Consider the following 15,722-nt stretch of genomic DNA (forward strand, 5'->3'; position numbering starts at 1 on the left):
TATGAACTGAACTTGTTCATGTAGAACGTGAACTTTCCAAAACACTGAATACCTGAAGCCCTAGATGTTCGAACAGCTTCACCAGAGAAAAAGACGAAATGTCGGGCGTTTATGTCGTTATGGAGTGACAAGTTCCGGTGCGAGGTAATTGATAGTCACAGTAAAATGTTCTGTTAGCACTGCGAAAAGGCAGGACGACGCAACGGATTCACAAGAGGGTCGAATAATTTTAGAATCACTGCTCTCATTGAACATAGTCAGAGCAATGACCATGTTGCAGCGCTCAATTTAACGCCACAGCAGGTTGCGATTAAAGGCCACTTATTGACACACATCCGACATTAATGTTTTTTTCCATTGTAAACTAAGGCAAAATAAACATGTTGCATTCTCAACTACCTGATTATGTTATTATTTAAGCTACCCATGCCGTCAGTTTTCTTCAATAGGCTAATTTAGAAGCAGAAATAGATATTTGGCTGGCTTATTACTAAAATGTCCGGCAAATGAAAACTCTATCGGTCATTTTGAACGGCAACATTTTTCTCTAGCGGAACCTCTGACTCAAACACACACATACTCAAACAAACACACACACACACACACACACACCTTATCTGTTACTGTCATAATATATCTAGTAAATACAACTTTTTCAGTAGAGTAACAGCAATAACTAATAGCTGCATCTTGCATTACCATTCGTTTAGACCCAATCCACCCCAGTGAAACAAAGGCCTGTGTGTGTGTGTGTGTGTGTGTGTGTGTGTGTGTGTGTGTGTGTGTGTGTGATTTCAGAGTGTCCCAGTGTAGCCAAGAATGCTCACACACACACACAAACACACAAACACTCACACACACGCACACACATAGCCTCACTCACACACACACACATATAGCCACACACACACACAGATCTCTGAGTTGTTTTGAATCACGTCATCTGTGCGAATATGGGTGGGAATGGAAAGGAAATAACGGTGTTTTTGTATTTCAAAAGTGAAAAATATGGCAACACTGCAACAGCGTTATTGTGTGCACACACAAACACACACACACACACTCAAACACACACACACACACACACACACACACACTCAAACACACACACACACACACACACACTCAAACACACACACACACACACACACACTCACACACACACTCTCACACACACACACACACACACACACACTCACACACACACACACACACTCTCTCACACACACACACACACACACACACTCACACACACACTCACACACTCACACACACACACACACACAAACACACACACACACACAGTGTCATGTGATTTCTAAGAATGATTTCCTCTTAGAAGAATCCGATCTCTGAGTTATTTTAAATCACGTGACTTGTGCTAATGTGGGTGGGGCTGGCCTGGACCAGATCCCATATAAACACTCACACACACACACACACACACACACACACACTGGGCACTCCTGGGTGCATATGCTCACATGCACACACTGACTCTGTCTCCTCTACCGTCACAGCCATCTGTAGCCTGTAGAACAATCTCACACACACACACACACACACACACACACACACACACACACACACACACACACACTTCTGTTCTCCTTCATAAGTGGCTCTATTTGTCCACGTCTGAGCTGTGTGTGTCTTTCAGGGAGATCGCTGTGTGACGACCTAACTAGTAACTACTGACTAGTCTCCTTCTGTGACTACCTAAATAACTACTAACTAGTCTCCTCCTGTGACTACCTAACTACTAACTAGTCTCCTTCTGTGACTACCTAAATAACTACTAACTAGTCTCCTCCTGTGACGACCTAACTAGTAACTACTAACTAGTCTCCTTCTGTGACGACCTAACTAGTAACTACTAACTAGTCTCCTTCTGTGACGACCTAACTAGTTACTACTAACTAGTCTCCTTCTGTGACTACCTAAATAACTACTAACTAGCCTCCTTCTGTGACTACCTAACTACTAACTAGTCTCCTTCTGTGACTTCTTAACTAGTAACTACTAACTAGCCTCCTTCTGTGACTACCTAACTACTAACTAGTCTCCTTCTGTGACTACCTAACTACTAACTACTAACTAGCCTCCTTCTGTGACGACCTAACTACTAACTAGCCTCCTTCTGTGACTACCTAACTACTAACTAGTCTCCTTCTGTGACTACCTAACTACTAACTACTAACTAGCCTCCTTCTGTGACGACCTAACTAGTAACTACTAACTAGTCTCCTTCTGTGACTACCTAACTACTAACTAGCCTCCTTCTGTGACTACCTAACTACTAACTAGTTTCCTTCTGTGACTACCTAACTACTAACTACTAACTAGCCTCCTTCTGTGACGACCTAACTAGTAGCTACTAACTAGTCTCCTTCTGTGACGACCTAACTAGTAACAACTAACTAGTGTCCTTCTGTGACTACCTAAATAACTACTAACTAGCCTCCTTCTGTGACTACCTAACTACTAAATAGTCTCCTTCTGTGACTACCTAACTAGTAACTACTAACTAGTCTCCTTTTGTGACTACCTAACTAGTAACTACTAACTAGTCTCCTTCTGTGACTACCTAACTACTAACTACTAACTAGTCTCCTTCTGTGACTACCTAACAAAGAAGGGAAAAACAGTGTATCATGAGATTTCTAAGAATAGTTTCCTTTTTTTCTGATATAAAAGAATCCGCCCTCTGAGTTATTTTAAATCACGTGACCGGAGCCAGGCCATGAGCCAGGAGCAGATCCCATATAAACAGGATGAGGATTCCTTCCTCACATCACAACAACAGAAGCATCGAGGGGAAACTACAATCACATCGTATCATCAACTATGACAATCACTTCAGTCACATCAGACCTGATCAGACGTGGGCTTCATCAGACCTGATCAGACGTGGGCTTCATCAGACCTGATCAGACGTGGGCTTCATCAGACCTGATCAGACGTGGGCTTCATCAGACCTGATCAGACGTGGGCTTCAGGTATGTTCCACCTCTCTGTTTACACACACACACACACACACACACACTGCACTAAAAGAAGACGAAGCTCTATCTCATACACACACACACACACACACACACACACACACACACACACACACACACACACACACACACTCTGCACTACAAGAACACACAGCACTCTCTCATAAACACACAAACACACACACACACACAGACACACACACACACCACACCACACACACACACACACTCACACACGTTCTATGAAGTTTGTGTTTATAAGGCCCTATGAGGGCATTAATAATGTCTTACAATTTAGGAAGCCATAACTCATAAAACTCTTATATTATAACTATGTATTTATCACAATGACTCATAACCACCATAATTATGAACAGTTATTATTTGAGTTGAATAATGCATTATAAACATGAGGTCATTAGTATCTGTCAAATGTCATGTTATGTAGAGATTTACACTCAGGCTAATTCAGAGTTAAACCAGGCACAGCGAATTAGAAACATGACTGCATTAAAGGGGTGTGTTCAATCTCATAATCTCATTAAAGGAGTGTGTTCAATCTCATAATATCATTACAGGAGTGTGTTCAATCTCATAATCTCATTAAAGGAGTGTGTTCAATCTCATAATCTCATTAAAGGAGTGTGTTTAATCTCATAATCTCATTAAAGGAGTGTGTTCAATCTCATAATCTCATTAAAGGAGTGTGTTTAATATCATAATCTCATTAAAGGAGTGTGTTCAATCTCATAATCTCATTAAAGGAATGTTTTCAATCTCAATGAAGGAGTGTGCTCAATCTCATAATCTCATTAAAGGAGTGTGTTCAATCTCATAATCTCATTAACGGAGTGTGTTTAATCTCATAATCTCATTAAAGGGATGTTTTCAATCTCAATAAAGGAGTGTGTTCAATCTCATAATCTCATTAAAGGAGTGTTTTCAATCTCATAATCTCATTAAAGGAGTGTGTTTAATCTCATAATATCATTAAAGGAGTGTGTTCAATCTCATAATCTCATTAAAGGAGTGTGTTTAATCTCATAATCTCAATAAAGTAGTGTGTTCAATCACATAATCTCATTAAAGGAGTGTGTTCAATCTCATAATCTCATTAAAGGGATGTTTTCAATCTCATTAAAGGAGTGTGTTTAATCTCATAATCTCATTAAAGGAGTGTGTTCAATCTCATAATCTCATTAAAGGAGTGTGTTCAATCTTATAATATCATTAAAGGGATGTTTTCAATCTCATTAAAGGAGTGTGTTCAATCTCATAATATCATTAAAGGGATGTTTTCAATCTCATTAAAGGAGTGTGTTCAATCTCAAAATATCATTAAAAGGATGTTTTCAATCTCATTAACCCTTCCAAAACGATGTGCGCCCGTGGGGCGTTTGGTGGTATTTCTATTAATAGAATGTAAAATCTCCGCGAGTTTTTGTCCTCCAAACATAAAACTAACACCCTGAGAAAGCTTGAATCTTCTAGTTTTCAAATATATCCAGTTCGAAACAAACAAATGAATGAGCACTTTGTAAGGAGAATACAGGTAAAGCCTTACATATTTCTCTCTCAGAGTGTATAAGCAACCAGTGATTGCCCACCCATTAGCAGATTAGGGCTATTCATATGATAAGATCATGGTAAATCTCCGATCGCTATTGGGTAATGACGTTGCAGTAAAACGTGAGAAAACGCCCCATTTTTCCGTATAAACAAGGCAGCATGTAAGGATGTTTACATTTGGACTGAAGAGATACATGATGGCGAACTCCTTCTCTGCTGCCGAAGCCTTGCGCCAAATTCAAGAAGACCTAGTCAGCGAGGAGGAAACCACATCCTCGGATGAGAGCGATGACGATATGGAAGATGAACACATGCACTTTGAGCTTCGTCTTTACCCCGTTGAGGATATCCCTGTTGAGTAAGTTTTATTTGTTCACCTAGCTCTTGTAATGAATGCTGTTGATTAACTTATAGGGAGTAAAATGCTCCTCTGAGTTGAACGAAATATTTTAGTATGCTACTGTTTGCATAATGAATAAATTACTTTATGCTTCTAAGACTATTGTATGGTAGAATATAATTCTCAGAGTTGCGTTAATGATGTTAGGCTATATCAACGATTGTTGTTGACGTTTCGAGTTGGTTGTCTGTGCTGATATAAGTAAAACATACTTGGTGACTATATTGCAGCCATTGATGTAAAAATGCAAACGTGTCTTACTGTTATAGGGAGTAAAATGCACGTCAGTATGCTATGAGTTGAATGGAATGTTTAGTATGCTACTATTTGCAGAGCGATTCAATCTCTTTATGTCGCTAAGACTATTGTAGTAGAAAACATATTTAATTAACAGAGTTGGGTAAATGATAACAGGCTACACATATAAACGATTGTTGTCTGCTCTGAGATTAGTAAAACATAGAACTACATGGTGACTATATTGCAGCAGATGATGTAAATTGCAATCGCTAAAAACGTGTCTTACTACTGTGGGTAGTCGTTAGTGTTATTATGACGCGTATGATAGGTGTGAATCAAAACTAGGAGGTGTTTGTGATCGAAACTGTAGTCGTTAGAGCGCTAAAGTGATATGTGTTACAATGCCCGAACATAAAATGAAAGAGCAACAGTTTATTTTATTTTACTTTATTACAGAAACTTGGAGAACATTGCACCTACACCGCCAAGGAAGAGAGCACGCTGTCAGCCTAACCCAGATCTGTCGTCATGGAAGTCAGAGGGTGACAATGATGCAACTCCATCAGCACTGAGGTTTTTTCCTGCAAGGGAGCCTGGTGTGCAGCTGAATGCAGCAGACAACCACACTCCTCTAGACCTCTTCAAGTTGTTCTTTTCAGAGGATGCTGTGGAAACCCTCTGCCAGAACACCAACAAGCAAGCTGCTAGGAGCATTGCCAGAGGTGTAAAGTACAAATGGGTGGATGTTGGAGTTGCTGAATTCTACAGATACATTGGACTGGTTTCTACATGTGCATGATCAAGCTGGATCATATTTCTGACTACTGGAGGAGAAACACCATCTTGTCCATCCCTTTTGTGGCAGATGTGATGGTAAGAGACAGGTACCAAACCATATCATGGAATGTGCACATGAGTGACCCAAGCGAGGACATGGTGAATGATGCCTACCTTTATGTACCTACTTTTATGCACCTTATTTTATGTACCTACTATGCCTTTACTTTTATGCACCTTATTAAATTCACCTTCTTATGCACCAAGCTTGTTTGCAATTTCTTGTATGTACTTTCAAAGCTGATGGTTGTGGGGGAGAGATAGCCACAATGACAGTCCAGGGCCATTGACAGGTGAGCTATACTGAGGAGGGCCACTCACAGGGCAGTTTACACCTCTTTCATCAATATGCATAGTGGTCTAGGTGGAAAAAAGTGTCACCTTGTAAAATTCTTATAATTAGTGTAGAAATCACACACACTTTCTGAATGCTAAACTCACCTATGTGGAGCAAACACATATGTTTACAAGGTTCAGAGTAAAAAAGAAAACTTCCAAAATATTTAGAATGTGTTTTTTGTAAAAAGTCTGAACACCTCTTAAGCTAGAGTTAATTTGAGTGTCTTTAGATTTAATTTTAATACAAAACTTTTTTTACTACATTTCTTTTACTCTCATTTTATTATTGCTGAGTTGTTCTAGAATATAATCATAAATTCCACTTTTGCCTAATGGTTTTTAGTTAGGTGAAATATACAAAAATATCAGGCATGGCAGACTACCTAACAGAGTCAAAAAAAGCCCTCTGGGTTGGAAGTGTTAAAGGAGTGTGTTCAATCTCATAATATCATTAGAGGAGTGTGTTCAATCTCATAATCTCATTAAAGGAGTGTGTTTAATCTCATAATCTCATTAAAGGAGTGTGTTCAATCTCAAAATCTCATTAAAGGAGTGTGTTTAATCTCATAATCTCATTAAAGGAGTGTGTTCAATCTCATAATCTCATTAAAGGAATGTTTTCAATCTCAATAAAGGAGTGTGTTCAATCTCATAATCTCATTAAAGGAGTGTGTTCAATCTCATAATCTCATTAAAGGAGTGTGTTCAATCTCATAATCTCATTAAAGGAGTGTGTTTAATCTCATAATCTCATTAAAGGAGTGTGTTCAATCTCATAATCTCATTAAAGGAGTGTGTTCAATCTCATAATCTCATTAAAGGAGTTTGTTCAATCACATAATCTCATTAAAGGAGTGTGTTCAATCTCATAATCTCATTAAAGGAGTGTGTTCAATCTCATGATCTCATTAAAGGGATGTTTTCAATCTCATTAAAGGAGTGTGTTTAATCTCATAATCTCATTAAAGGAGTGTGTTCAATCTCATAATCTCATTAAAGGAATGTTTTCAATCTCAATAAAGGAGTGTGTTCAATCTCATAATCTCATTAAAGGAGTGTGTTCAATCTCATAATCTCATTAAAGGAGTGTGTTTAATCTCATAATCTCATTAAAGGGATGTTTTCAATCTCAATAAAGGAGTGTGTTTAATCTCATAATCTCAATAAAGGAGTGTGTTCAATCACATAATCTCATTAAAGGAGTGTGTTCAATCTCATAATCTCATTAAAGGAGTGTGTTCAATCTCATGATCTCATTAAAGGAATGTTTTCAATCTCATTAAAGGAGTGTGTTTAATCTCATAATCTCATTAAAGGAGTGTGTTCAATCTCATAATCTCATTAAAGGAGTGTGTTCAGTCTAATAATATCATTAAAGGGATGTTTTCAATCTCATTAAAGGAGTGTGTTTAATCTCATAATCTCATTAAAGGAGTGTGTTCAATCTCATAATGTCATTAAAGGAGTGTGTTCAATCTCATAATCTAATTAAAGGGGTGTGTTCAATCTCATAATCTCATTAAAGGTGTGTGTTCAATCTCATTATCTCAGTAAAGGGGTGTGTTTAATCTCATAATCTCATTTAAGGAGTGTGTTCAATCTCATAATCTTATTAAAGGAGTGTGTTCAATCTCATCATCTCATTAAAGGAGTGTTTTCAATCTCATTAAAGGAGTGTGTTTAATCTCATAATCTCATTAAAGGAGTGTGTTCAATCTCATAATCTCATTAAAGGAGTGTGTTCAGTCTAATAATATCATTAAAGGGATGTTTTCAATCTTATTAAAGGTGTGTGTTCAATCTCATTATCTCAGTAAAGGGGTGTGCTTAATCTCATAATCTCATTTAAGGAGTGTGTTCAATCTCATCATCTCATTAAAGGAGTATTTTCAATCTCATTAAAGGAGTGTGTTCAATCTCATAATCTCATTTAAATAGTGTGTTCAATCTCATAATCTCATTCAAAGAGTGTGTTCAATCTCATAATCTCATTAAAGGCATGTTTTCAATCTCATTAAAGGATGTTTTCAATCTCATAATTGTTTTTGACCTTTTGATGAAACATTTGTGCTAACACTTTCTTTGACCTCTATCTGTGTTTTTCTTATGGTCATGCACATAATGAAATAAAAAATACTAAAAGGAACCATAACCAGAAATGCTTCAATAAATAACCACCAATGAGCGTGAACCACACAGGCCAAAGTTAACATTGAGCGTGAGGCACTCCACTACTGCTTATCACTCATTTGAGCTACTTTAACTCTTTTACGTACTCCACACTTTTGATTTGGGTTGTTGTTATTTATTTAAGCATTTCTGATTATGGTTCCTTTTTAATATTTTGCATTTCATTATGTGTATGGCCATAAGAAAAACACAGATAGAGGTCATAGAAAGTGTTGAGATTGAACACACCCCTTTAATGACATTATGAGATTGAACACACCCCTTTAATGACATTATGAGATTGAACACACTCCTTTAATGAGATTATGAGATTGAACACACTCCTCTAATGAGATTATGAGATTGAACACACCCCTTTAATGAGATTATGAGATTGAACACACTCCTTTAATGAGATTATGAGATTGAGCACACTCCTTTAATGCAGTCATGTTTCTGATTCTCTAAATTAGTTGATTTCTGCCTTTGTAGAACTAGTATATAATGAACGGGCCCTGGCAGTGGGTGGTGCTAAAAGTATTAAAAACAGAATAAATAAAAATAGCACAAAATGAAAATAAATATTGATTCACATAATGAAATAGAAAAACTAAAAGGAACCATAACCAGAAATGCTTAAATAAATAACAATAACCCAAATCAAAAGTGAGGAGTACGTAAAGGAGTTAAAGAAGCTCAAATGAGTGCAAAGTAGTAAGGCAGTGGAGTGACTGATGATATTTCCTGTAATATACCGCCACCTGGTGGTGAACCCAAGAACTAACGATAATTATTGAAACGACGTCAAAGGAGGTGTATCCAGGGCTTGTGCAATCCAGATACTAAGTTAGGGATAATGTATAGTCCGGCGGTCATGATCGAAAAATAAATCCTTAGGAGGACTTTGGGATGCATTGAATTCCTGGGCATAAGCCCTGCTAAATTGAGAACAACAATGAGCATTTGGTTGATACAAAAATGTAGTCAGATAAATAATCTCTCTCTCTCTCTCCCTTTCTCTCTCTCTCTCTCTCTCTCCCTTTATCTCTCCCTCTCTCTCAATTCAATTTAATTGGCTTTATTGGCATGAATGTGCGATATACTGCTGCCAAAGAACTTAAACAATAACAACAATAATAATGAAAACCACAATAATATTACTAATGGAAATACTGGAACAGATCAATTAATTAAATAAATACAAAATAAAACAAATAAATACATAAAAAAACATTACAATTATAATAATTATGTTAAGAAAAAACTCTCTCTCTCTCTCTCCCTCGTTCTCCCTTTATCTCTCTTTATCTCTCTCACACTTTATCTCTCTCTCTCTCTCTCTCAGGACCATCATGGGCAGGACCATCATCCTCTGGTTTCTCCTCCTCCCTCTCTCTGTTCAGAGCATCTCCAGCATCAAGACCCTGAAGTCAATTAGTGACCTAGCAGACAACAACATTAAGTTTGGCAAGACATTCCCCCGTCATGGCTTAAAGCTACTGCACTGGCTGGCACGCAACATACAGATCGATCAGAACAATGTTATTGACCTCAGAGATATTGACCCAGCTCAGGGTGATTATGGCTTCCATCACTTCAGTAATAATGAAGGACTTCTCCCCTCTGAACCTAATGTTGTCTATTACGCTCTTGGAAACCTCAATCCCAATGATCACCCTGGCAGCAGTCAGTTGCCTAGAGACGTCACAGAGGACTTCTCCAACACCAGGAATAATCCACACAGAAACGAAGACAGAATTATTGTCCAGAGCTTTAGGAACAACCCAAGAAGAGTGAGGAGAGTTTACATCACCCTTCAATACAGTGACCCGTATGAGATCGACCCCCAGCTGCTGAGAGAGATTCAGAACATCCCAACACAGGATGCGTTCCTCAGGAGGGCTGGCTATGACTTCAACAGCAGAAACATCTTCGATCAAAACACCTTCCATTGCACCTGGAGGCACGAGTTCCGTCGGGGTCGGCGGTCACTTCCTGAGTGTGACACAAGCGAGGGCCTGACGCTGGATGTGCAGTCCCATTACACAGCTGAGGCAAGTATCACCTGGAGTGACATTCCAAACACCATTCTGAACAAAAACCTGGTCCTGAACGTCTACGCCAACATGGACAGCTCTGACTCTGAGGCACTGGAGAGCTACAGCGTGGGACAGCGGCAGTCTGGATCCATACTCACCAGCGTGCGTCTGCATCCCGGCCTTCAGGTCCGACTGATGGAGAAAACAGGGTACAGGTCCTACACACCGATCTGGGCCAGCCCTGAGCTTGATGAGGCCAACAGGAAGTTGCCAACTGACGTGGTTGGATATGATGCCAGTCTGCAGCTGTTTGTTAAACAAGGCAAAGCCTGTGTCCGCCTCTACATCAAGAGGAGCTTCACTGATTGGAAGAATACATTAAAGTATTCATGGGTGGGGTTCTACCTGACTAGTGATGAGGGGCACAGCAGCTACGTAACATGGCAATTGGCCACCAAGTTCACTGAGAACCAGAACAGACACACAGATGAATACCTGGCATACGAGTATGAGTTTGGAGTAGACATCCGGCATGCCGACCAGGTTCGCTTCTTCCTTGAAAAGGCCGTCACCAGTGTGAGAGCCCAAGGGGTGCCCTGGGGGCAGGAGGCCATCAGAGAGATTCAGAACAACGTGAGGGGTTATGATGCCAGTCTGCAGCTGGACTTCAACATAATGAGCCTAATGTTGGGCGGAGGCGAGGTCTGTGCCCGTCTCTACATCAAGAGGACCTTCACTGACTGGAAGGATCAATTCTACTATTCATGGGTGGCGTTCTACAGCCGTGGCTATGCCCAGAACGACAGCTATGACACTTACCAATGGGTGACCAAGTTTGAGAGAAATGAGGACAAAGACACAGTGGAGTACATGGCTTATGATTATTGCTCTGGCATGGCCGTCAGACCAGGGGTGGAGGCTCGCTTTTTCCTGAGTAAGGACTACTCCCAAGGGAGATGCAGAACCAGTCTCTGAGTGTCCCTGAGGCCCAGTGTGCTGTTTGGATGACCCACTAGGAAACAGCCAGAACCAGACAGATGGTGTCCCGGGCTCTTAAGCAATCGGCAGGTCTCAGCATCCTTGCATCCTTGAATCCTTGCATCCTTGCTTCCTTGCTTCCTTGCATCCTTGATTCCTAGCATCCTTGCTTCCTTGCTTCCTTGCTTCCTTGCTTCCTAGCATCCTTGCTTCCTTGCGTCCTTGCATCCTTGCTTCCTTCTGAGAGCACATGTGTGTCATGGACTCCAGAATCACATTTATCTGTTTTAATTCTGCAAGCTTAGCGACAATAATATGAAAGTAGTATGCATGTCATATTTGTACTTTAATCTAATCAGATCCCTATAAAATAAATACACTGTGGAAAGTAAAAGGTAATTTTTACTTGTGTTGAAATATGTGCAAAAAAACATATACTGAACTAAAAACTACCAAATGAATTTAACATGTATGACCCTGTTGCAGTGGTGGTCCGTCAGGGCCTTCAAGGCCTTCTCTGCTGGCCTAAACATCATCAGAAAATAAATGTAATAAAATTAATTTAATTTTAATATTTTCTTTTCATAAATATGTATTAAATTATTCCCCATAGTCCATTATCTTCATTTCATAGCTTCCAGCGTTGTTAATTTATGTTAGAGCTTTCATCCAATCATATTTAAGCTATCATGTGTTGCCACGCTCCAAGAAATCTTCCCCGAGAACAGAAATCTTCCCTGAGGCCTTCAGAATTTACATTGAAGGCCCGTGTACATCTGATTGGTTATCACAACTGGCTGTTTCAGTTCATTTAAGTTGAATGAACTGAAACAGACAGTTGTGACAACCAATCAGATTTCGAGTTGGCGACACTGGGCCTTCTAGAAGGCCCGGAAGATTTCTTTCCTCGTGTTGAACGTGACACGTAAACGTCCTTTGATTGGATACTGAGGCAGACCGGTGCAGTGCTTCAGTGCTCAGTTTAGCTGACTAATGCGAAAACGACGTACATCGGTTTCAATGCTTATTATGCTAGTTGTTTCAATTGGTAAGACTAAATATAATTACATTAACCAACTCAAATAAACTAGTTTACACCAACTTGATAATTCCAGTTTTATATACAATTACAACGCCATTTTCAAGACGGAACTTTCAAGAAAAACTGGATATCGTGAGGATGGGAAGTTTAATGAAACTGCTTTGCAGGTGGGACAATGCGATGTTTAGTGGACAAACTTGTTATTTGCTCACATAGGCTACTTTCGGTGGACTTAATAAAACTTTGTAGACTAATCCCTGAAAATCGCCTTTTATTTTTCAGTTGTGACAGTAATATCCAAGCGATCATATAACTGATAGTTTACTACTCTTAATGTATTGTTAATAGGGGTGTATTGATTTTAAATGCTCCGGAAATATTAATAAAGTCTGTTGTACTCGACTATGTTAAGGTGATGCAATGCTCACTTATACTGCCTTTCTGTATAAATATAATGGTTCGAGAGCCATGGCGTCATTATGATGGTATTAGGAGGTGGATTCACTCAGTTTAACATCGTGTAGGACATCGCTGAAGGCCTAGTCGTGAAATGCACGGACCGCCACTGCCCTGTTGTTAAAGTATCAAATAAATCTAACATGTATGAGCCTGTTGTTATAATATCAAATACATCTAACATGTATGACCCTGTTGTTAAAGTATCAAATAAATCTAACATGTATGACCCTGTTGTTAAAGTATCAAATAAATCTAACATGAATGATCCTGTTTTTATATTCAGCTATTTGTATTGGATTTCACATGAATGTATACAATGACATAATAATAACTGACACTGACCACAGACATGACAAATTTACATTAAAGCTGGTCATGTGATAATGCATAAAGATGAAATTCAAATCCAAAATATACCAAATCAAATCTAAAGAAAATATTCAAAATCAAATTTATAAAAATAATGGAATAAAAAAGTTAAAAAAAGACAAGACAGTAAACGGGTAGTGGGAAGAATGGGGGGGGGGGGGTAAGGCTTTAACTCAGCAGACTGTCTGAGGGGTAGTTATTGAATAGTTAAATGACTACTCATAGTTCGACTGATCAAACTCTTTTCAAAGCAAGCACCGGTAAACACAGCAGCGTGTTTCCGTTGTCTGGTAGACTAATTGCTTGTCCGGAAAAAAATAAAATGTCAGAAAAATAGATATCACTGGTCAAATTGTCCAATTGGAATTTCTTTGAAAAACCATCCCCCAAACACAATCAGAATTTGAGAATAACCCTAATATTTAGGGCTATATAGCAACATGCACTGCCCTTATTATGTTTAAAAGGAACAGGCTATTCTGCCGTTTGAAAGTTATTAAACAACACCTATGCTGCATTTCAAATAAAGCGCAAACCGTCGATTATAAACAAGGAGCGAACTGAGTGAGAAGGATCAAACATGGCCAAGCAGACTACTAGCCTTAAACGCTTTTTTCAGAGGACAATTGCAACTGATGAGGGTGAACCTGTATTACCTGAAGCCATAGATGTTCGGACAGCTCCATCAGAGAAAAACTTGAAGTGTTGGGCTGTTGAAGGTAACGATAAAATGTTCTGTTCGCATTGTGAAAAGTGGCTACAAGCTGAGTTTCTCACTATGATTTTTTTTTGAATGCCACAGTAAAGAAAAAATGTCTTCTTTTCACACAAGAACAGTCTACAGTAGCACTGAAGGTAGAATGACCAGTAGCTCACAAAAAAACTAAAGTGAAGCCTATGTATTAGTGTAGACCTGCTCTGTTATGACTACAAATGGACAAATAAGCCATTTATAATCGACACTGTCGAGTGCTATTTTGAAACTCCAACTCACAATGGGTGGAGCAGGAATGAGACCGGGGAAATAGGAATAGGCAACGGTAATGACCATGTAGTGGCGCTCAATTTAACGCCACAGCAGGTTGCGATTTAAGGCCACTTATTGACGCACATTTTTTTCCCATTGTAAATTTAGGTAAATAAACATGTTGCATTCTATACGGCCTGATTATGTCATTCTTTAAGATACATAGCCTGTCGTCAGTTTTCTTCAATAGGCTAATTTAGAAGCAGTACTAGATATTTGACCGGCTTATCATTAAAATATCCGGAAAATGAAAAATCTGCCGGTCATTTTGCCATTTGCAGTGTTCATAGTGCTTTTATTTATGTAAGGACATCATGATCGCTCAGACTACAAATCATGACAATAAATGTTAAACATAATTGTTAATGTTACAAATGTTCTCCTATTTATTATTTTATAATGATTTAAATCCGAGGATGTCTGTAGAAACACGCAATCAACAACGATGTATCTTCCTTGGTTGAAGTAGCTAGCATAGCATAGGCCAATAAAATGAATAGCGTAGCTAGCATAGCATTGGCCAATGAAAGTGAGAGTTGTAATCTGTCATTCTCTCCAGGTTTTGGCGTTATTTGTGAGGTGCAGCCTGATTGGTTAATGCAATGCGTGCTTTGGCCAATGACAAGCTGTCATGGTTCTGACTGAGATCAAATGCAATAGGTCAGCGAGTGTTTTGTGTTTCGCAAACCAAAAAACCGAGGGACAAACGCTTCTGAACTGCATCGATGTAGTCGTATCTTACACGCTAAAAACGGATATCGATACGTATCGGTTATTTTTTACACCCCTAGTAAGACCTCATCTCATGGTCCAGCTGCTGCTTCCTCAACCTGCACTACATATGGATTTTTAATTTTCCTGAATGCATTTCAAAATATTTCCTTAATGAACTAAATGTACTAATGAGAAGTACATGCAGTGCATTGGTTGTTCTGAAATTAATTTATGTAGGTAATTGGTTCAGGTTTTATGGCGCTGTACTAAGCCTACATCAGCTGTACTGGATTGCAGTGCAATTAAATAATGTATTAATTAATTAAATGATGCATACATTTGGGCATCTCAATGTATTGCACGTTTTAACTACCTACAAGTATAACAAGTATAATATGATTGAGCATGGCCATCATTGAGGAGCAGCGTCCCCTTGGCAACTTGCCACTATTTTGGGTTCTCATTTCTTCCTCCTTCTGCAAATTATGACAGGTGCCACACCTGTATGTGCAGGTTGTGTAATGCTGCATAAAAA

The sequence above is a fragment of the Sprattus sprattus genome (genome assembly GCF_963457725.1).
Source record: "Sprattus sprattus genome assembly, chromosome: 15".
NCBI classification, from domain to species: domain Eukaryota; kingdom Metazoa; phylum Chordata; class Actinopteri; order Clupeiformes; family Clupeidae; genus Sprattus; species Sprattus sprattus.